Below are 23,719 nucleotides of genomic sequence, written 5' to 3'. Positions count from 1 at the left end.
AGCCAATATGGAGTTGCTTTTGGCTTATTCAATGTTGGGGGGGGGGGGGGGATATCATGATCGAAGAAGGAGAAAGGTCTCGAAGTGGATCCTATCTTGATTTGATGAAAAAAATAAAATTACTTCAAAAGATTCAATAATTGATGTTTATAAGGATATTCAAAGAAAAAAATTAAATAATAAAATTGAAGAAAAATTAAGGAAAAGTTCCCATTGGAAATTTAATTGGTGAGACCATGACTTGATAAATTTTTATATACACTAAGCATTGGTATTCTGGGAATTTCATACACACAAACTTATTATTTAATAAAAGTCATACCAAATTTGATAATTTTACACACTAAACTTCTCATTCAATCATAATCCAAACAACTGTTTTTACAAACTAACTTATTTATAAAAGCTATAATCCAAACGTAAATTATAGGGAAAATGACAGAAAAATGACTGTTGAAATTTAAAATGACAAAATGGGTATGCAAATAACTGAAATGACCAAATAGGCATGGGGTATCAATCTGGAATTTTGTCAATTCGGTAGAAAGACTAAAATGCCCTGAACCTCTCTGAAGATATGAACTAGAAGAAAACAATACTATACCAGAAGAGAGAGAGGCTGAGAAGACAAAGCTAGAGCAAGGGTCGAAATCTGGAAAGAGGGAAAAGGTAAGCAATTTTTCCGTTAAAACGCTGGTATCACCCGATTTCTTGACTCGCTTTGTTGCTGCATGCTCGAATGGGATGGGTCTGTGAGTGTAGAGGGTTTGGATGAAGAATTTGACCAGGGCAAGAGAGTGACACGTCGGGAATGGAAAAATGGTGACAAACAGTAAGCATGAGGTGGTCAGTGTTGTTAAATTCATTAGTGAAATTGTAAATTCCTATATTTAAGTTGTCACTGGAGTAAGTGGGTGTGTGTATTTTTTGGGTGTTTCGAAAGATAAATGAAATTGATTATTGGGGAACTAAAATATTGATTTATGCTTCTTTGTTGCAGGTTAGCAGGCTTTGATGACATCTGACATTGGGTCTAACATTGAGGAGTAATTTTTTTGGTGTAAATAGAATAACTTTTGAACCCTTAATTTTTTTGGGAGAATAGTTGATAGAGAGGTTATCCTTTTTGTAAATGATGTTAACTGGATAGGATATTTTTGTAATCTGAATGACAAGGAAACATTGGGTGGTGGTTTAATCTTAATGTTAACTTGTCATTTGAATACAAGTTACGTAACTTCTGTCATAAACGTACTGGTTTTTGGTAAATCTTATCACTTCAGTAGTCAATTACATTATACATGTAGTAAAGTCTGAATGTTAATATAAACATATTATGATGTTCTTCAGGTGTACTTGTATGCTATTTGTCAACACATTTTTACCATTTGCTTAATTCCTCCAAGGGAAATGGTGGAAGTTGCCAATGGGCATGACCGGAGTGGTTAATTTGATTACAAATGCTGTTATTCACATTACAAATGTTGTTATTATCATTATCAGGGTAGTGAGTGGCTTATTTTTATCAAATGAAGCCACCACACTGACCAAAAGACAGCATTTGTGATAGTAGTAAAGATTACGTAAATTAAACATATAGTATTTGTGAAAGTAGTGTTCAGATATTGTCAAAATACTTGACTTATGGTTGTAGGTTGTAAGTTATGATATTTGTTGGCTTAATTTAAATCTTTTTTGGAATAATTTCACTAAACAAGTAATGATAATTACAGCATGCATAATGAAAGTTGTAATTTCTGTCATGGCATTTGCAACTCAATTATTTGTACCCCAAATTACATCTATTTGGACCCAAATTTCACTACACACGTAATGGGATTAACAACATTCGTAATGAAAGTGACCACTTCCGTATTGCCATTGGCAACTCATTTATTTTAAACCAAAGTAACATGTATTTGGAGCCAATTTCACTACTCCGATAATGATAATGACAACATTTGTAATATGAATTACAATTTTTGTAATGAGAGTTATCATCTCGCTATTGCCATTTGCAACTCGTTTATTTCAAACCCAAGTAATATATATTTGGAGCTAATTTCACACTCCTGATAATGATAATGACAAAATTTGTAATGTGAATTACAACTTTCGTAATGAGAGTTATAATTTCGCTATTGTCATTTGCAACTGGTTAATGTGAAATGAATTTAACATGCATTTGGAGCCAATTTTAGTACCATAATAATGACAATGATAATATTTGTAACGTGAATTATAACTTTTGCAATAAGAGTTACTATCTTGTTATTGCCATTTGTTAACTCATTTCTTTCAAATCCAAATAACATATATTTTCAGCCAATTTTACTACCCCGATAATGATAATAACAACATTTGTAATGTGAATAACAGCATTTGTAATCAAATTAACCACTCCGGTCATGCCCATTGGCAACTTCCACCATCTCCCTTAGAGGAATTAAGCAAATGGTAAAAATGTGTTGACAAAATAGCATACAAGTACACCTGAAGAACATCATAATATGTTTATATTAACATTCAGACTTTACTACATGTATAATGTAATTGACTATTGAAGTGATAAGATTTACCAAAAACCAGTATGTTTATGACAGAAGTAACGTAACTTGTATTCAAATGACAAGTTAACATTAAGATTAAACCACCACCCAATGTTTCCTTGTCATTCAGATTACAAACATATCCTACCCAGTTAACATCATTTACAAAAAGGATAACATCTCTATCAACTATTCTCCCAAAAAAATTAAGGGTTCAAAAGTTATTCTATTTACACCAAAAAAATTACTCCTCAATGTTAGACCCAATGTCAGATGTCATCAAAGCCTGCTAACCTGCAACAAAGAAGCATAAATCAATATTTTAGTTCCCCAATAATCAATTTCATTTATCTTTCGAAACAACCAAAAAATACACACACCCACTTACTCCAGTGACAACTTAAATATAGGAATTTACAATTTCACTAATGAATTTAACAACACTGACCACCTCATGCTTACTGTTTGTCACCATTTTTCCATTCCCGACGCGTCACTCTCTTGCCCTGGTCAAATTCTTCATCCAAACCCTCTACACTCACAGACCCATCCCATTCGAGCATGCAGCAACAAAGCGAGTCAAGAAATCGGGTGATACCAGCGTTTTAACGGAAAAATTGCTTACCCTTTCCCTCTTTCCAGATTTCGACCCTTGATCTAGCTTTGTCTTCTCAGCCTCTCTCTCTTCTGGTATAGTATTGTTTTCTTCCAGTTCATATCTTCAGAGAGGTTCAGGGCATTTTAGTCTTTCTACCGAATTGACAAAATTCCAGATTGATACCCCATGCCTATTTGGTCATTTCAGTTATTTGCATACCTATTTTGTCATTTCAAATTTCAATAGTCCTTTTTCTGTCATTTTCCCTAAATTATATTACCTAATATAATTGTTTCAAAAATCAAATTAAAAATAAGCTATATTTTCTACTATCAATTCAAACGGGGCCTAAAATATTTGTGAAGTTAGTCTTTTTGCATAATAATGTTTATCCTCCTCGTAGAAGGCCCATTGGGCAATTTTTATTTGATGCAATGTCATGATCATTTTTTGTTGTAATACAAATGGCAAGGTCATTTTGATGGGTTAGAGTATGCGTAATGTGGTAATTGGGCCAGCCTAATGTCACAAACCCCAACCAGTAGAACAAAGAAGCATCTTCTCACCTAAACTTTTTTATAACAAAAACAAATTGCCTTCCTAGACCAAAAAAAAGTATCTTCTCAACTAAATTTTCTTTTACTTCCGAAGTCTATTATTTTTGTTGCTTCAAGGTAATCAAACAATGATACTTCTTACCATCATTGCTATAAACTTCAAATAATTGATTTGCATATAACTAAAAATCAGGTAAAAGTAATTAAAAATATTTTCTGTCTTTTTTTTATAATCAATAGCTACCATCTCCTACTTGTCTCTAAATTTAAACAATATTTGCAAGTTATCTTAAATTTTTGTATCAAAATTCCTATCTAGCACTCTAAACCATCACTTCTCTCCATCACACATTCTCTCTCTTTCATAATTCTCTTTATTGTAATAAATTTCTTATTCTCTTTTTTTTTAATACTTTCTCTCCTATAAATAAGGATATTTTAGAGAAAGAACTTCTAATTTCTACTCATTTATTGTCTTTAACCAATTTTAACTAATGTTTTGTTTTACGTGATAGAATCAGAGTTGCTTATAAAAAGAGATGAAGGAAGGAGTAAATAGGTTAGAAATATATTTTTATTTTCATATATACCCTAGAAGAACGATGATGAAAAAGAATGTATGACAAAATGTAAATGAGAGAGAGCATGGCAAAAGAGAAAGAATAAATAATCAAGAATAAAATTAGAAAAAAACACATTAAATGTTAGAACAAACCTAAATTGAATATTATAAAATGGACCACACTCCTTCTTAAATTTGAAACTTATAAATAGAATTAAAGGGAGTACTTAAGCTTTGGACCAAAATCCTGAAATTTTTTTTCAGTAGGACTCAATATTTAGCATTCTAAATTATTTTTCCAGTGACACTCATAACTTTTTTTTACAATTTTATTCTTTAAATAGTTTTCTCAATATCAACAAGCACTCTAAACTTAGAATGTTGAATATTAATAGAAAAAATATTTCTAGGTGTTAAATGTTAACTAATCCTTTATTTCATGTGGTAAAGTGTATTTTTATTACCTTAATAGTATTTAATGTTTTACTTTATTTCAAATTTTATTTTCCGTATCGTTAATTAAAAGTATTTATATTTTTGCATAATTCCATCAAATTAAAATATTCTCAAAAAGGTTCTATGTGGACTGCATCACCATTAGGGTAGGATAACGAAATTATTAATTAGCCAGGACAGAGAATAAATTAGAAGATAAAAAAATTAAGGGAGAAAAGTAAACTTTTAATCAAATTAGAAAAAAAAATTAGAACTAAATCAAATTAGAGGTTGAAAACAAAATCAAAGAGAAAAATTAAGTGAAAAATCGATAATATACCTTAGCCTCTCTATGTTGTGATTTTCAGAGGGGAAAATTTCATTTAGCCCCTCTTAAGCATTTTAATTTCCAATAGACCCTATAAGATTCTAAAAAATCATTTCTGTATATTTAACCAAAATGAAATTAAATGTCATAGGTAAAAATATAATTATGCCCTCGTATGTTTTTCTCTTAAATAAACAACCTCACCAAAGCTCCGTTGGCAAGCCGATCGGAGCTCTGACATATGGCCTCCAGTGGCCATTTGTTGGAGTTCTGGTTATTAGAGATTTTTTTCTTAAAAGAAATAAGATGGCCAAGGATGGGTTTGAACCCATAACCCCTTGGCCACCTTATTTTAGAAAAACAAATTAGTGGGGGTTAACTGAAATTTTTTTTTTATAATCCATAAAAATACAACTTATTTTGTTTAGACTTTGTGCAGTATAAACAAAAACATATCATCTAGATTTATATACGTTGATTATTGCATTTCACAATATAAAAACTAACATGTTGATTATAGGATCCAATATCACAACATTACATATTATTTCATTTTATCCACACTACAAATGGTACGTAGATAGATAAATCCCAAAACGCAGGCTTTGTTTAGGAAGATGTATTAATTAAGCACTCTTATTTAAGGAAAGTCAACATATAATAAACAAAACATATGAATTGAATAATGAAATCTGCTCCCCGCTTCCAAACGTAGAATCAAAGGTCCCACCTCCACGTGAATCGGCATGTAAATTAATTAGGATGAAGAATTAATACAATCACAGATATTTCAATTGAGAAGAACATAGTTATATATGTAAACAAAAATATAAGCCCTAACTGTAAAAATAGAAAACAAAAGAAGGAAGAGGATTTTCAATTACCAGCAGTAATCATTCTCAAATGTTCCCTCACTTTTTGGATGGTTTAGTTTGACCATAACCAATACTTTTTCCAACAGTATTAGTTCCATTGGAAATCAAAATACTACATCCAATTCTTAATATAAGAGTTAGTTGACTAATTTGAATAAATTAAGAAAGTTTGTTAAATTAGTTGTCAGGAGTTATCTTTTCTAGAATACTTTTGCTAATCATGTGTATTAGTTAGAACTATCATTTGATAGAACCTTTAACATATACAATTACTAGAAGGACTACTTTGATAAAATAGATAAATATAATAGATAAAGTGAATCGAGGTCTTATATTTAGAACCAAATTAAAAGTCAAATTAGCTTTTATATTAAGGACTAAAGGTAGTATTTGAAGAAACTCGTGAAGAACTCTCCGGAATCCATATGCTGCCATGCACCAAGTAGCCACCAACAACACTAATATTACCTTTGATATTTAATATAAGAGCTATTTTGAGAGTTAGATTTGGTCCTAATTAAATATAAGAGTTCAATTAACTTTTTCTCCCGTTTTTCTCAAAATATCCAATTCCAATACACATGATTAAATAGGGTAATTAGAGAGGTCAGCACACATTTGAGACAAGTTCCTTAATATTTTCAAATTATTTATTTAACTCTTATATATATTAAGGACCGGAGGTAGTATACACACACCATTCTTGTGTTTGTGTTTTTGCCTTCAAGATTAACGTATTTATACACAGAAGCTAGCATATAGGCTCTCTACTGTAATGAAAGTGCACAAAGATTTCATGGAAAAGCAGATGAAAGTCTTCTGAAAAATTCATCCCAGTTTCTGTTAAATTGTATTGAAGTTTTCTACAATTTTCATAAATAATTAAGATTGCTTACGGTATTTGTTTTGCTCGGCTGGTCGTTTGTTTTGTTTTGTGTAAATTTACATACAGACTATTCATTATATGAACACACATGCTTGTAGTTCAAGAGTATGTGAGAGAATTCTCATGATTTACATGAAGGAGGTTATTAATTAATTTGAAGTTTAATTTATATTTTTTCTATTAAAGTTACTAGTTTTGGGTTTGGTTCTGAATTAAAGGAATATTTTTTCTAAAGCATCAGGAAATTAAAGAAATTTCACTACAAATGAGAGAAAACGTTACCGATTGAGGAGAAGTTTCAAGATTTCAGATTATAATTACTGTGCAATTGGGGCTTGAATAAATAATATAGGATAATAATTTTTTTCCCTGAAAATTCACGAAATTTGACTTGAAAATTCTTTCCAATGTCTCGTAAATTTTCATATTGAAGCTTTTATTTTCCTTTTCAAAATTTAAATAAGGAGTTAGCTTATTGAGCTCTTCTATCAAAAAATAGTACTAATGCGGCAAAACTAGAATGAAGGCAAGAAATAAAGATAGAATATTTGAAATTTCGTACAGTTATATTTATATTTATAATTCTATCAACCTTTACGCGGTTTATTAAATTATTTAACATTTTCTCTATTCCTTCTTTTTTCCCAACTAATTAGGCGTTGTAATTCCGTATTACTGATCCACTTTCCAATTAAACATTTTTGAAAATATAACTTTTCTTCCTTTTAAACTAGTCAATTATTTTGAGATACATTTTTCACAAAATAAATTAATATAATCATTATTAACTTTATACCCAACCAGGGCTAGCCCGAGGTGGGCTTTCCATGACTTTGTCAATCAGCCGGGTTCTCTAAATAATGCTATGCCTTACATTAAATTTTATTTATTTATTTACGTGAATAGCATCAGATCCTGGAGGTAGCAACAAAAACCCCTTATCTAACTATTAGGCTAAAGTATACATTTGGTCCTTTAACTTTGTATAGAGTTTCAATTTGATCCCTTAATTTTAAAAAGCATACATTTGGTTCTTTCACCCTAAAATCATTAGGCTTCAATGATATTTTTTGCAACAATCATAGATGTTTTAAAAATTAAATTTAATATGTTAGCATTTGAAAATATTTGATCAACATTAAGATCTTAATCTCATCATTTTTTAAAAAAATTTTAGAGTTAAAAAACTAAAAATATATTTTTTAAAGTTAAGGGACTAAATTGAAATCTTGTACAAAGTTAAAGGACCAAATGTATACTTTAGCCCTAAATATTATTACATTACAGTAATATAAAGGAGTTACCACGAATTTCGCATAAAATTGCAATCCTTTCCGAATCCAAACAAAGAATCTAAGCAATGATCCTTCGCAATTAATAAAAAATGGACTAATGTTTCGTGGAAGAGCAAATGAAATTTAACTGAAGATGTATCCTATTTTCTTTTAAATTTTGCTGAAATTTTCTGTTGCTCATGGTATTTGTTTACTTCATCTTGGATGTGTTCTTTTATTTAGGGTAAAATATAAGGACTCTATATAAGGGGACATATTTATAAAGAACTAATTTCTTTCGTTGTAGAATTACTAGCTTTCACGGCCCGGGAAAAAAAGAAGGGAAAATTACACTCAGGTCCCATAGAACACAATTAATATCAAAAAAGTCTCTGGAAATCGCGAAATGATTCTGAAATCCCTAGGGACCTGTGTGTAATTAATTCTAACTGTGAAATTACCTACTTACCCCTGTTAATTTGAACCTATTTACAACCTCAACAGTGGCTGTTAACAACTCGAGAAAAGATGGTTAACAACCTCAGCAACGCCCCTGGCATCCCACAGAGTGAGTTGTTAGGAGCACTGTCAAGGTTGTCAATCACTTCTTCTCGGGTTGTCAGCAGCTATCCCACAGAGTGAGTTGTCATGAGCACTGTCAAGGTTGGCAATCACTTCTTCTCGGGTTGTCAACAGCCACTGTCGAGGTTGTAAATGAATTGTTGCAATAAAATTAACAGGGGTAAGTAGGTGATTTCACAATTAGAATTAATTACACACAGGTCCCTAGGGATTTTAGAATCATTTCGCGATTTCCAGGGACTTTGGTTGATATTAATTGTGCTTCATGGGACCTGAGTGTAATTTTCCCAAAAAAGAATTGCTAGCTTCATTTTTGAACCAAAAGATATTGATAAAATTAAAATTTTGAGAAGTTTAATCTTGTTGATAGAGAAGAATAATGTTGGTAGAAGTATTCTCAATTGGGCTAAACAATATGCTTAGACATACTACTCCATGTCTTTAATATAAGAGCTAATTTGAAATTTAATTTGGTTATAATATAAGACCCCAATCCACTTTTCTCTCATATTTATCTATTCTTTTTTAAAGTAGTCCTCGTAGTAGTTATACATATTAAATGTTTCATCAAATAGTAGTTCTAACTAATACACATTATTAGTAAGAGTATTTTAGAAAAAAATAATACATTTATTACAAAAACTTAACTAATTTTCTTGATCTACTCAAATTAGGCAACTAATTCTTATATTAAGGATCAGAAATAGTATTTCTAAGAACTGAAGACTTTGCAATCTAGTGGCATGCATGCTCCCTTGTAAATGGGAAGTAGCGAAAATTTGATCTTACATGTAATCTCATACGGTTAGTTCCTATCTCTTTAATTCAAAAAATATGTTCCCGGAATATTATCATGGAACTTCACTTAAAATGAGAAAGCTGTTCCAACGAACTACACATGTTGGATAAGCTGATGTGTTCAAATGAATACGTTCTCTTGTAGATAGATTACCTTTGTTGTTGACACGGCTTTTAGTTTTGCTTACCAAAATGGGGTTTGAATTTATGCTATTAATCTTCCCTTCAATATTCAATTTTCATAAAATATGGAAACACGTATATTGTTTAATGCATTGTAAATATCCACGTTATTCGCATGAAATTCTGTTGAGATTTGTTTATTAATTTATTTAAATAAAACCCGTTATTTTCTCTTGTACGAAAAATTGATAATACAAAGTCTTAAACCTAAATTCGAATATAATGTCTATATACTCCTCCAGTCCTTAATTTGATTAACTAATTTGAGTAGATTAAGGATATTAATTAAATTAGTTAATAGTTAATATGATATGTTTTATCTAAAATACCCTAATTATTTTTCTTAATTCCCTCCCTCCCTCCCTCTTCCACTAGATTATTATTGAGAAAATATCAATTGGGTTAATTTGAGAAAAAATTGATAAATATATGAAATAGACCTCATAGATAGGACCAATATCAACTGTCAAATTAAGTCTTATATTAAAGACTGGAGGAGTAAAATCTTCTGCACTGTAAGGGACTGTTTGGTTTTGCCGTAAGGATTTTTCATGCAAATTTGAAGAATGATTTTATATCGTTCAGTGCATGAGTTTTATTTAGTGGGTATATTCGAATGGATAATACTTATGTTAAGTTTATTATATCTATTATGTCAAATTCTCTAATTACACATGGTCATATTTACTATTTTTAAAATATTGTCATCAAACTATAAGTTCACATGAAAAAAGTAGGACACATTGCTATGTGTTATTAGAGAACATGACATAATAAATGTAACAAACTTGGTGTGAATATTTTCCCATTTGAATATTGGTATGGAAGATTCAAAATGGAAGAAAACCCAAAAAAAAAAGCCTACTTTTTTTAAATTAAAATCACATAAGAAAAATTCCTTCTCGACACATCGTATCAAGTTGTTCAATTCTTCTTTCAACTCAAAGTGATCTATGTGAGATAAACGCTTAATTGGGTTGTTATTACCATGTCATAATGAGAATGAAACTCTACTTTACAACTTTATTACTTGATATATGGCTCGTGATCTTTAACATAATATCACTATATGTAGTGCTATTGATTTTATTATCATTTAAATCTTTTATTGCTTTTGATGATTAAAGAAAAAGCTGAAGAATTTGAACCTCAAGATGGAAATAATGTATATATCCATAGACAGTAATATATGAAATATTATTTTAATTTATTTGCAAGAAATGAGGCCCATATATGGACAAACCACCCAATACACATACATATACAATGGAAAAGATTCTCTGACTGCCATGCTGCAAATAAATCTGGAGATTACTAGTTACATTCTTGTTTCATACAAAAATAAGACATGAACAAATTTTTAAAAACAAATAGCTTAAGACATGATCAAATTTGCCACACAATAAACTTTCCTTCCAGTTCCATCATAGGTCCCACTTCTACATGAACCTGCATGTATATAACGACTAAGAATTAATACATAAAAAATACTCTTTGGGCTCTATATATATATATATTTACATATATATATATATATATATATAAAAGATACAAAGAACTGAATCATATATGTAGATATAAAAGCATACTAAAATTTGTTAAAGACAATAAATGTGTAAGAAATGTATTTACTTTCAAATATACCCTTATTTATTATATAAAGGGTGAGTGACAGAGTGGGGGAGAAAATGAGGGGGAAAAAGAGATTAAAAAAGGAACGTGTGAAATAAAAAGATGAGACTTTAATTTAATGCATAGACATGTAATCTATTTCGCTCAACCTCATAAACATGCAAGTAATGGGGGTGAAAATGAAAAAAGTGAATTAAAATGTCAGACATATACGAAGTGCAAGGACCAGCTCTATCCCAAAATCGTAACTAACAGAACAGAAAAAGCTGTGTAACATAATTGTATACATAAAAAGTAAACTATTTTAATTTGATTACCAGTAATCATCATTTCAAGAACCATAACCAAGACTGTCTCCGATAACCTTCTCAGGTCCCTTTGAAGTTGAATTCTTTGAAGAACTCTGTGAATTATATGTAGAACCATAACCAAGGCTGTCTCCGATGACCTTAGTTCCCTTTGAAGTTGAACCCTTTGAAGAATTCTGTGAGCTATAATAAGTGGTACCATAACCTAGACTCTCTCCAATAATGTTCTTTTTTGTGGCCGAACTCATCTTGCAAAAACCACCAAGTGGCTAGCCAGCAACAATACTAATATATTTGGGATTTTCAATCTTCTTGTGTTACCCTTTTGCCTTCAACTGATGAAAACCATTCTATTTATAAGCAACCCAGAAGCATAGGCTTTCCTCTTCAATAGAAAACGCAGTAATATTTCGCGGAAGAGAAAATGGAAATTTTCTGAAAATGTCTCCCGTTTTCTTGTAAATTTTTATAGAAATTTTCTTCCATGTTCGTGAATTATCAAGCTAAGGCTGCTTATCGCGTATTTGTTTTTGCTCGTATGTGCCGTGATGTGTGTTTGTTTTGGGTGCAATTTCATTACATAGACTCTATTCATCAAAAGAACACAGCCTAGTAATTCAACTACAAGTACATGAAAGTTTCAGAAAATTCTTTTCTATACAAATTTAAGCCTATTTCCTTACATAAATAAATATTACATACGTTGACCACCATTAATGTACCTGATAATATATTGCCAAATACCTTCGAGCTTCATTGATGACAATTCTGTGACTGCATATAATTATTAATGTTTACGTTTTCCCATTGTGATCAAGAGTTTTGGGTTGTTTGACCTGAAATTATATTACAGGATCATATTTCTCTTCTATTAAAGAATTTTCGCTGTAAATTAGAGGAAAGTTATACCAGGAAGCTACGACTTTTGTTGAAGGTGGCCACGCACGCGGCTTATGAAATCTGCTAACCTCTTCGCTGTTTAGTTGACTTTTTGGTCATTGTAAATATTATGTTGAGTCATTGGATTATTGAGCCATCTTTTATAGACTGATTCACAATCATAATTTAAGTAAAGAGAGATAATTAGTTTCATATAAATTTTGTGGCGAATATACTCAAAAAAACCTTTTACTTGCCAATTTTAAATAAAAAACCTGACTACTATTTTCTTGTTCTTATTTCAAAGGTTTGTGAGGTCGAGAAAATTAATTTGCATTTCAATTACTTACTCTTATTGCCTTGCTGAATTAAATATTACAGTATATTTAAACATGCCATCAAATTTATTGTAATTTTTGTTTTTTTGACTTTGAGAAATAAGTTTGCTGCTTATTATATTTGCCACATTTTCAAAGGTTTGTGTTTGAGGAACTGGTTTTTTTTTCTTTAAAAAAACAAAAAAATCGAAGTCTGAGGAACTGATCAGTTGACGAATTAATATATGTGATATATATAAAATTTAGCATGCATGGCTCAAATTGAATCAGTTTATGATGTAAAAATACATGAAATAATTTCATGTTAAGTGAAAGTATCATCTCTTTTAGTAAATTTTGCTATATACATATCAAGAAGAAAAGATAAAATTAAAATTTTAGTATAGAAAACAGTATAAACATATTATATTTAATTATGGAACAATAAACATGGTCTTGCTATCTAATAGTACTTCGTGCATATTTAGTTAAGCGGTGAGAGTTCAAATAAACCCGTTTAAATCTAAATAAGTGATTATGAAATATGTTTATCCTGTTTAGTAATTTTTATAAAATCACGGAGTAGTTTATGTATTTGAAAAATCTCGATCGATTTTTATTAGCTGAATTTTCTCCAATCTATCCTCCCCCACTCTTCCTAAAATCTCTCCTCAAATGATTCTATCTAGTAATATTTGTTAAATTCATGCCTTTTTGTAATTATACATCCATAAGTGATTTTAATAAATGAAAATCAAACATAATCATAATTCTTAAAATCACTTATATAAAAAAAATCCAAATAGAAAGTACAATTAACCAACATCACTTATAGCCAGTGTCACTTATAAAATTCATGATTATCGAAAATCACAGTTATTCACTACTAATTCAAACAGGCTGTTCATCACATCACCTCCTTTTTTTTTCTGAGTATACTTTGTCACCTCTAATATATGTGTTTCATAATCAGGACAATTATTTTTACCCTGATTAGATTATGCAATTGTTTAATTTTTTTATAATAGATATTCATTCAAAACCTTTCATAAATTATACTATCATTTAAATTTAAAAATATTTAAACTAATACTTTCAGTAACTATAAATTTATAATTTTACATTGTTAGATTGTGTGTCATGCATAATGTTGTTGTAAAGAGGCAGTTGGTCCACCCTTAATGGATAAATCTAAGCCCAATTATGAGTCAAGGCTTGTGATTTACGCCCAATTATAGGTCAACGTTTGTGATTCACGCCTTTTGTTTAAATTAAGAGAAATTCTTGGATCTCATCGAGCGCTTGGATCAACTGGCATGAGGTTGTTCCAACTTAATCAAAGGTCACGAGTTTGATCCTTTGGGCCCGCAGCAGCGTAGGTGGTAGGGGGCGCTGCTCTTTAAGGGTCTGCCAAACCTTCATCCCGGATTAGTCTGAGCCCGTTGATGTGCCTGGAAGATGGCATTGGCTAAGGACACCGGGGGAAGAAATTCAAGGGGAAAAAAAGAGAGAGAAATTCTTGGATGTACTAGGTGCACTATCTCATCCATGCTCTGTCCACTTATAATACAACAAATAATTTCATTTCAATCTAAGCTGGCAGTTCCTTTTTTTAATTTACTTGAATATGTCATTTTTAAGAAATAAAATTTCTAAAAAAATAACTACATTTTAAAAAAAATTATTTTAATCAAATTATTGATAAGATTCTTTCTCCTCTCCTCTCTCCTCCTCCTTTGTCAGAACCCTTTTTCTCCCAATCCAATTACTCCTCTGCCATCTCTGATCCCTTACAAAGTTTTTGTTTAGGTAAAATGTTCAAAATAATTTTCAGATCTCAAATGCAAAAGGTGGGCTAGGATAGGGATTCGAATGTGATGTGCATGAATTAGTTTCATGCCCTCTTCAGACTCACGCTGTTAAAAATGCTTCCTACTCTAATGCAGTAGAGATTGGATAAATTAAGAAGGAAAGGGAACGCTAAATGCAATAGGCACCGAACAAAGTTTTGAATGATGCTGATGGAGGTGAAAGATTAGCTTATTTAGAAATGAAGAGCAAAGTCAGTCGAAACATAAATGAAAACAAAATTTCAAGTGGATTTTGGCATCGATTTCAGTGTATTTGAATTTGAAAAGAAACCATGAGTTTAGGAAAAGAGGAGAGAAAGAGAAGGAACTTTTAAGCTGAGGAATTTTTTTTGGACAAAGTCAAGCAACTTTCAAGCTGAGGAATTCTTTTAGATAAAATCAGGCAACTTCAGGCTGAGGTAGTTGATCAATGGAGACATTGATGGTCAATACCGAGAGCAATCGAAAGCGATTGTGCTTACCATATAAGAAGTTAAATTTTGGAGAAACAGGGTTTCGATTAGAAGAGGAGGAGAGGAAAGATGAAAGAATTGTATGATTAAAATAATTTCATTTTTTGAGAAATTTTATATAAAAAAATAATGTATTCATGCATCATTAAGAAGCTACTAGCTTAGACCAAAATAAGGTGATTTGTTGTATTGTGATTGGATAGACCACAGATGAGGTGGTGCTCCATCTCCACACAAGAATTTCTCTTAAATTATTAGCGTGAATGGTTATAGGAATACTTAAAAAGGTTTAGAAATTGACTTTACAAAAGTGAAGAAACTCCAACTTTCTTTTCCCTTCTCATAGTCTCTCTTCTTCCTCTATGGTGAATTTACTATGTAAAATAATTAGTATCCAATCAGTGCTCCAATTTTGTGTGGTCTATTGGGATACCTATCAAACTCCAATACATTATGAAATTCCTTATTGGTATCAGAGTAAAGCCTATATGATCTCTCCCTAGAATATGTTTCACTATTTCATTGATGCTTATTGTGTGATTCGCTTTAATATTTGTTTCACTATTTCTCATTTACTTTGATATTTAATTGAATTCCAAGTATGCCTTGAAATCCCTCATTGGTATCAGAATAATTGGTTTTCCTTACAATTAGTTTTACTGAGAAAAAAAAGGGTTTATTTGCTAATTACTTTAATCCCCAAATATGGCTATGCAACTAAGCCACGTCAACTTTGGTATCATTTATGAAACTATTACATTTAATGTCTAAAGACCCATTTGGTTCAAAGAATTCATTGGAATGAAAAAGAATGGAAAGGAAGAGAAAGGAAAATTGCCAGGAGAATGAATATTTGGTTAACATGCTAGAATTGAAAATTGTCTGAATGAAAAAATTATGTTTGGTTGGATGAAAAGAGGTGAGAAAATAAACAAAATGAATTACTCTTAATGACATAATTTGATAATATTTTTGTGAGTTTAGAAAAGTAAACCCATCTCTTCAATCTAATTAGTGTCCCCTATTTGTGCAGTAAGAAGAAGAGCAAAATGGACACAGAATGGGTGATAGAGAAGATAGCATCAGTGAGGATGTCACATCCTGCAAAAATTAACCTTGAAAATGGATATGAAAAATTAAGTTGAGAGCCAATATGGAAGGTAGACTGGCTGACGAAGCCAAACATGACATAGAATCAGGGTAGGGTCTGGACAGATATTTTTGAAATTATCGGTCCAGAAAGGGCAAAATGAAAAAATTTGGAAAAAATTTCAAAAAATTCTCAAAAAATAGTAAAAAGGTAAATTAAAGGTTTTGAAACGTCAATAGAAGCCTTAAAGGTAAAAAGGTGTGAAAATAGCTATTTATACAATTTCATAAAAACAAAGGTTTTTTGAGAAAAATAGTAAAAATTGAAGGAAAATAATTATTTTAAATATTTAGAGGCGTCAATAATTCTGAAAAAAATATTATGAGAATTTATAAAATTAATTTCAGGTCCTAGAAGTATGGGAATTAATTTTAGAAAATTTATTTTCAAAATTCTCACTGATAAAGCTCTATTCGGAGGAAATTCAAAATAAATAGTTAGAGGTAAAAAAAATTTATAATTTTTCAGATTGCATTTTTATATTAAAATAGGATTTTTCATGGAGTAAATTGTAATTTTAGAGGCCTAAAATAATTATGAAAAGTTACAAGTAAATAGTAACAGATAATCTTCAATATTATTCAGAAGTGACCACATTTTTGGGTCATTTCATATCCAACGTGACCTCCACATTGGGCCAAGAAAGGTCCAAAAATTTGTGCAAACGTGGCCCAATTAATTAAGTCCAATTAAGCTTAATTGTCACACAAAAATCAATAAAATATTCTTAGAATATGGACACATGGCATGATCTGAAAAATTAGAGGGTTTGATGGTAGTCACATGGCCATTTTCACCGGCCAAATTTTGGCCATTCGTGAGAGGAGGAAGCCAGATTTCTTGCTCTATAAATATCCCCCTAATTACACTAAAATAGCCAAAAATTGACAAAAGAGGGGAGGTGCTACCAAACTAATTTCTTGAATTTAAAAGTGAGTCTTAATTAGTGCATTTGAAGGAGGAATTATCAAGTTTTGGTCAAGGATTCATCAATATATGTTTAAGCTTTATTATGGTTAAGATCAAAACTTGTTTTGGTTGGAAATTTGAGCTATAACCTAAGGCTTAGTTGCTGCCATATTTTGGTTGAAATGAGTATGCTTTAGGAGAGGATAGAAGCCTTAAAAATGAATTGGAATAATCATGTTTAGGTGATGTTTGGATTGAATTTTGGAAGAAATCAAAGTTAGGGTCCTATAGCATACAATTTGGCCACTATGGTTTCTTGGAACAGGAGTTTATTTTGCTATGATTTGATCATTTCAATAAGTTTAAAAGGTGTTTTTGTATAGGAAAACACCAAGAGAAAGTGTTTAAAATCATTGTCAAAAATAGAAATTTTGGAATATAATACCCCCATTTGGCCAAGTCAAATTGAAAGAGAAAGAGTGTGATTTTGTAAAATCTGATTTGATATTTGGATTCTAAATAAAAAATTATGTGGTAAGAGATTGATGGAATCAAAGGAAGAATAATTATGTTAAAATTCAAAGAAAAAGGAGAATTAAGAAGGTTTAAGGTTAAATGTTTGTGTTCAAACTTGAATGATTGTTAATATGGCTTGTAATTACACTCAAATTGATAGGTTTTGTGGCTGAATTGGTTCAAGTGTAAGAGGTAGCATTGAATCTAATTTGATTGTTTTCTTGCTTACTTAATACACATGTGTTGCTTGCTTTGCCTTGCTATGAAATTATTGATTTATACTATGGTATGGAATGTCCTTTGATGTTTGACATGCTTTGGCCAAATGCATATTGATATGAAATATGAATATGTGCTAATTTCCTTGATGGAATAATGTGCTGTTCATGGAATTGGAATTGATTATTATGCATTGTGATATGTTACAGTTTGTAAAGCATAATTAACATGATAATTATAGTTCATTGCTACTGAGATTTCTATGAAATCTCATTCCTTTATATTTCAATATTTACCAACTAGGGGTTGGATCAAGCAAAGACAAAGGAAAGGGATTCACTTGGAGGACGGTGGAATTTATTGTTATTGAAATGATGTTTTGCAATTATATACATCATTATGTATAATTGTGAACTATGTTGGAATATTGTATCAATAATTAAGAATGATCTACCTATGAGCAATTGACTAAGGAATTGTGTTTAAATATGTGTTATATGATTAGAAAGGTTATATGAAAGGAAAGGAGAAGAGAAACCAAGAGTTTCATGAAGAATGGATAAAAGTTAACTTTTTAAGGGTCTACTTTGACCAATGTGATTTTGAGAAATTGAATGAGTCTTGAGCTGAAATTTGACATGCTTATAGATCTCATTTTTAGCTTTAAAAAAGTGGGAATTCACTAAATTTGGAGTTTTATATAGAAAGTTATACCCTTCCAAAATTGGATATAAATCCTTAAAAATTAAAAAATGGCCAAATGAGCAGTACTATTTTGAACAAAATCTGGGGTTGACGCATGAGTTTTGGATGCTAATGAGTATTTTCTCTTTGAAGAGCATGTCAAGACCTTCCTATAGAACTTGGAACCATCTCATTTTGATTTTTCTAGAATTAGTTTCGAATTTTCAAAATTTGCTCTTTGTAAGGGTTATAAATATAATGAATAGCAACCTGAGTTTAAAAAAATTCAAAGTTTGAACTTTTTCAACTCAAGGTCATGATAAGTGATTCCAAATGGTTTCAGCTAATATAAAATGAGATATAAGTTAGGTGTGACAGGGAATTTGGAGGCAGCCAACAGAGTCATTACATGTAACAATGGACCAGTCTTTCCTCAAGCTCCTTATGCAAGGGAGTATGTTAGGGCTTCCCTTTAATCTACACCCTGGGAGAATTTCTTTCATCTCATTTTCAATATACACCAAGTACTCGGCATGTACCTTAGCCCTCTCGTGAATATTTCTCTAAGTTGCATGTGACAGAGAGTTAACACAAGACTCGACTCCTCATAATCCATCCACACACCAGTCTTATTACCGTAACCTACATCTGTATTATCAAGACCACCAAAAGAGAAAGAAAATAACTAAACTTCACGGTGCACAGACCACCTCTGGACATCGACACGGTAGTGACTCCATTAGCTACCTCCACATCCCCACCGCTGCTATCTTCTCCATCGCCCATTTTGCTCCTATTTTGCTCTTCTTCTTGCCACACAAAATAGGGGACATTGGTCGGACTGAAGAGATGGATTTGCTTTTTTAAACTCACATAGATGTTACTCCTCCGATCCTTAATATAGAATTTAATTATTGAGTTGATTTTGGTCCTAAATATAAGATCATTCTCATATTTATCATTTTTTTCTAAATTATCCCCATGAATACTTCCTCAATTGTAATCAAGTAGAAGAGGGAAGGAGGATATTAAGGAAGATGATTATAATATTTTAGGGAAAACATGTCATATTTCTTAAAATTAACTTACTTACCTAACTTCCTTAATTTAATCAAATTAGTTAAATAAGTCTTATATTAAGGACCGGAGGAGTATTAAATCATGTCATTAAGGGCAATATGGTCTTTTCCTACTTTTTTAATCCAACCAAACATAAATTTTTCATTCAAACAATTTTCAGTTTCAGTGTAAACCAAACACTCACTCTGCCCGCAATTTTCCTTTCTCTTCCTTTCATCCTTTTTTATACATTTTCATTCCCGTGAATTCTTTAAGCCAAACGGCCATCAGTCACCGAACTTTTGCCATGTGCCCTTGGCCATGGTCGTCCTTTGCTGAATTTTCTGCCAACAAAAAACATAATTAATAAAAACTTTATGTAATTTTTAAATAATATCAATGAAATTTAAAACTGAAAGAAATTATTTAATTCAATAAAAATTATGTTTTTCCTTAAAATTAAAGTACAGACATGTGATATAAGGCCAGGACCCAAAATATAACAATTAATGTTCGCAAATAAATGAAGTAGCAATCAACTGGGTATCAATTAGTTATACGATAATTTTCTCAAGGCTAGCCTCAAATCAGAAGCTTGTAACAAATTGGCAAGAAAGACTCTCAATTAAAAAAACAGAGGGCATTGATCATAGGGTCCTCAATTGTCGCGCGCGCGCACATATATATTTACCTTGAAACTGAAATTTTCAATGAACGTAGATAAGTACAAAGCCCATTAAGAGGTCCAAAAGAAGAGATAATAACAGCCCAAACCCGAAAAACCCTAAACCTGAAAATATCCTAAACCTAAAAGCTAAGGGAATAGCCGCCGGTGAGGTCACGTCACATATGGATGATTATAAAATACTGATTATTAATAATTTTAGTAATTTGAAAAGAACAAGATTGAAATTCCTAAAATTAATAACCAATAAAGCAAAACATAATTCCCATATAATATGCAATTTTGGCTTGCATGTATACCTAATTCCCTTGAGGAGAATTTTCTTATTCTGCTAAAAGTAAATCCTAATCCCCTTTTTCTGGCCTGCTCCTCCCTTGACATCTTCCCCTCTCACCTCTGCAACGTTTGTTTACCATAGTCCAAAAAGTGCTTTGGCTTCACAACCAAGAAATTAAATTTCTGAACATTTCTAAACGGCACAATCATCTTAATCCTTAAAATAAAGATTGCTAGGACTTTGGTTAAGAATTGGCCCTTATAAATGGTCATCGCATCCCCGGGAATAAATGGGTTGAAATAGTTAAGGTAATTTTGCCAGGAAGATATATTTTGTTATGAGATTCGTTCTTGTCGAGAATGAAAATAAGGTTATAATTCTACGTTGCTAGTATGATGATTGAGCAATTTTTCTTAATAGATACCCGACAGAATAAGAGGGGTTTTACATATTTCTGCGAATTTTTCTCTCTCTTTTTCTATGACACTTGCTTCCATTAAATGTATAAAATATTAGCAGTTAACATGAGACTTCGATCCTGTGTCGCAGAGAATGACCAAAGGGGCTTGGGTTCATTGTGAGCATGAAGAAATTTCAAAAAGAACAAGAGAAAAACCACTATCAGACTCGAAGGAAGAAGATGATGGAGATAGGATGTGTAGAACTAATATTTTGAATGTATTGATCATGCCAAAAACAAAAAAACAAAAAGAAGAGAAGAGAAGAGAAGGTACTGATCATCTACATTCCAGAAGCTGAAACAAATAGCATTAAAAAAGCAGATAGGTGTTAGTTTTAAACTTTAGATGAGAGAAGTTACCAATAGCCTTATAACCTAGTGGTATACAAGTTTCTCTTGTAAGTGGGAAGTCACAAGTTCAGTCCCGCTTATAACTTCAAGATGTCAGTGCCTGCCCCTTTAATTCAAAACCAAAAAAGGAAAAGAAAAGATGAGGAGTTATTTGCGGCTGATCTAAAGTTGAGGGAACTTATTTATAATTTATCCTAAGATATATAATTCTTTATGAAAAAGATAATGAACATGGAACATGGTATAATTTTGATAAATCTCATTTAAAATTCATGAAATTTGTAAATAATGAAATTTAAACCTGAAGCCTGAAAGAACGCACATAATTCAATAAAAATATGTTCGTTTTCAAAAATTAAATTAAGAGAGATGTGATTAAGGCCAGTCCAAACTTGCGTAAGATGACAATTAAAGATGCCAACAAAAAAAGGATAACAATTAATTAAATATTAACGTTAATTAAGTTATATTATATTTTTCAAGAAAAGGAAAAAGAGGGTAGCCTAACTGAGGTAATTTTCTCAAAAATATTTGTTGAATTTATACAGACTCAAACTCAACACTTCATGTTTAAATATCTATAAGCCTTTGAATTATGATGAACCCCAGTCTGTTACTTGTACAGAAGCTATCTAAATACTTCTCCGGTCCTTAATATAAGATCCATTTGACTAATTTGATTAGATTAAAGAAGTTATGTAAGTTAGTTAATTATAAGAAATATGACACGTTTTTTCTAAAATACCATAATCAGTTAATTATAAGAAATGTGACACGTTTTTTTCTAAAATACCATAATCATCTTTCTTAATACCCCATTTTCTTCTTCTACTTGATTATGGTTGAGGGAGTATCCCTAGTGGTAATTTAGAGAAAATTGATAAATATGATAAATGAGTCTTATATTTAGGACTAAAACCAATTCAACAGTTAGGTCCTATATTAAGGACCAGTAGAGTACTAAATAAATAGCAGGCTGAAAGCATGCTTATGCTTGAACAAAAAGGAAATCAGGAAATAATTACTATTAATTACATGGTTTTGATTGCAATTAGAATAGCAGAGGTTTCTGTTTTGAGTAGCCTGCTCTTGTAAATTGGCATTCATTTACACCTTTAATCAACATGCTTTTGATTCAGAACTTCAAGCTAAATATGTAGCGGTTGTTGGCTTTTATTTGTACCATTCAAAAGAGGTAGTTTATTATAATAAGTTATGCCCATATATTTGTTTCCAAAGATAAAATCCCATATGCAAGTAAATGTAACTGATAGGGGAGGGCGAAAGAGGGGGGGAATATTAGCTCTATTATGTCAAGTTCTCTAATAATATATGACTATGTGTACTATTTTTTAAAATATTAATATTTAATTATAAATTCACTTAAAAAATTACGACAAAAGGCATTGTGTGATCATAGAACTTGACTTAATGGATATAAAGGAGTTGACCTAGTTATTTTTTTTTTAGGACAAAATTAATGCGATTTAATACTTTTTTAATTGTAATAAAATATAAAGTGATTTATAAATAGAGGATTACAGTGATCAATGAATCTCACTTATAACATCAAGTTGTTAGTACTTATCACTTTAATTTTTTGAAAAAGGTTAATGAGATGGAGAAAAATAAAATCTTAAAAATATTTCTTTTGAAATGTGTTTTTTATTTTCAAGAATATTTGTATAAATGGTTGAAATAGGAGATTTTTTAACAATTGAAATAAAATATAAAAAATTCAGAACATGATACGCAGGTTTTTTTTTTTAAAATGTAATCGAAATTAACACGCACATGCTAATGCAGGAATTCAAGCACACATAACTACCGTAGCACAACTTGCAATTGGCAGCAACGAAAGACATAATTTTACGAAAGCATATGTTAAGAGGCTCCAAGACTGAGACTTGAGAGCAGCCACCTCAATCGTCCTGGGGTTTTCCTTTGTTTTTTTAATGAAAATTATAATTTTGTTGTAACTTGAAATCATTATTATCAGATCACGTCTTTAGAACTATTTGGACTATAACGCAAAATGAGCCAACTCGTAGATTCGCAGGGGATCTGACCACCAATGAAGCCTGTTCCATTCACATAACACGAACTTTTTTAGTTTTAATTTTCTGAGCAGAAAGTTACTATCAACCCATTCACGTATCATCGCGAACCTTTTTTTTTTTAATCTGAACATCAACCCAAGGCCTGAAATGCTTTTTTATTCTGGATAATTACAATAAAATCTCATAAAAATAACACATTCACAAAAAAGTTTCATAATAACAGGCAGCTTGAAATGATACATTCCAGGGCATAAATTGACAAG

This window comes from Neltuma alba, unplaced genomic scaffold (genome assembly GCF_004799145.2).
Source record: "Neltuma alba isolate B1F8T4 unplaced genomic scaffold, ASM479914v2 tig00011182_pilon, whole genome shotgun sequence".
NCBI lineage: Eukaryota > Viridiplantae > Streptophyta > Magnoliopsida > Fabales > Fabaceae > Neltuma > Neltuma alba.
The sequence above is the reverse complement of the archived record's forward strand: the minus strand, read 5'-3'. Positions refer to the sequence as shown.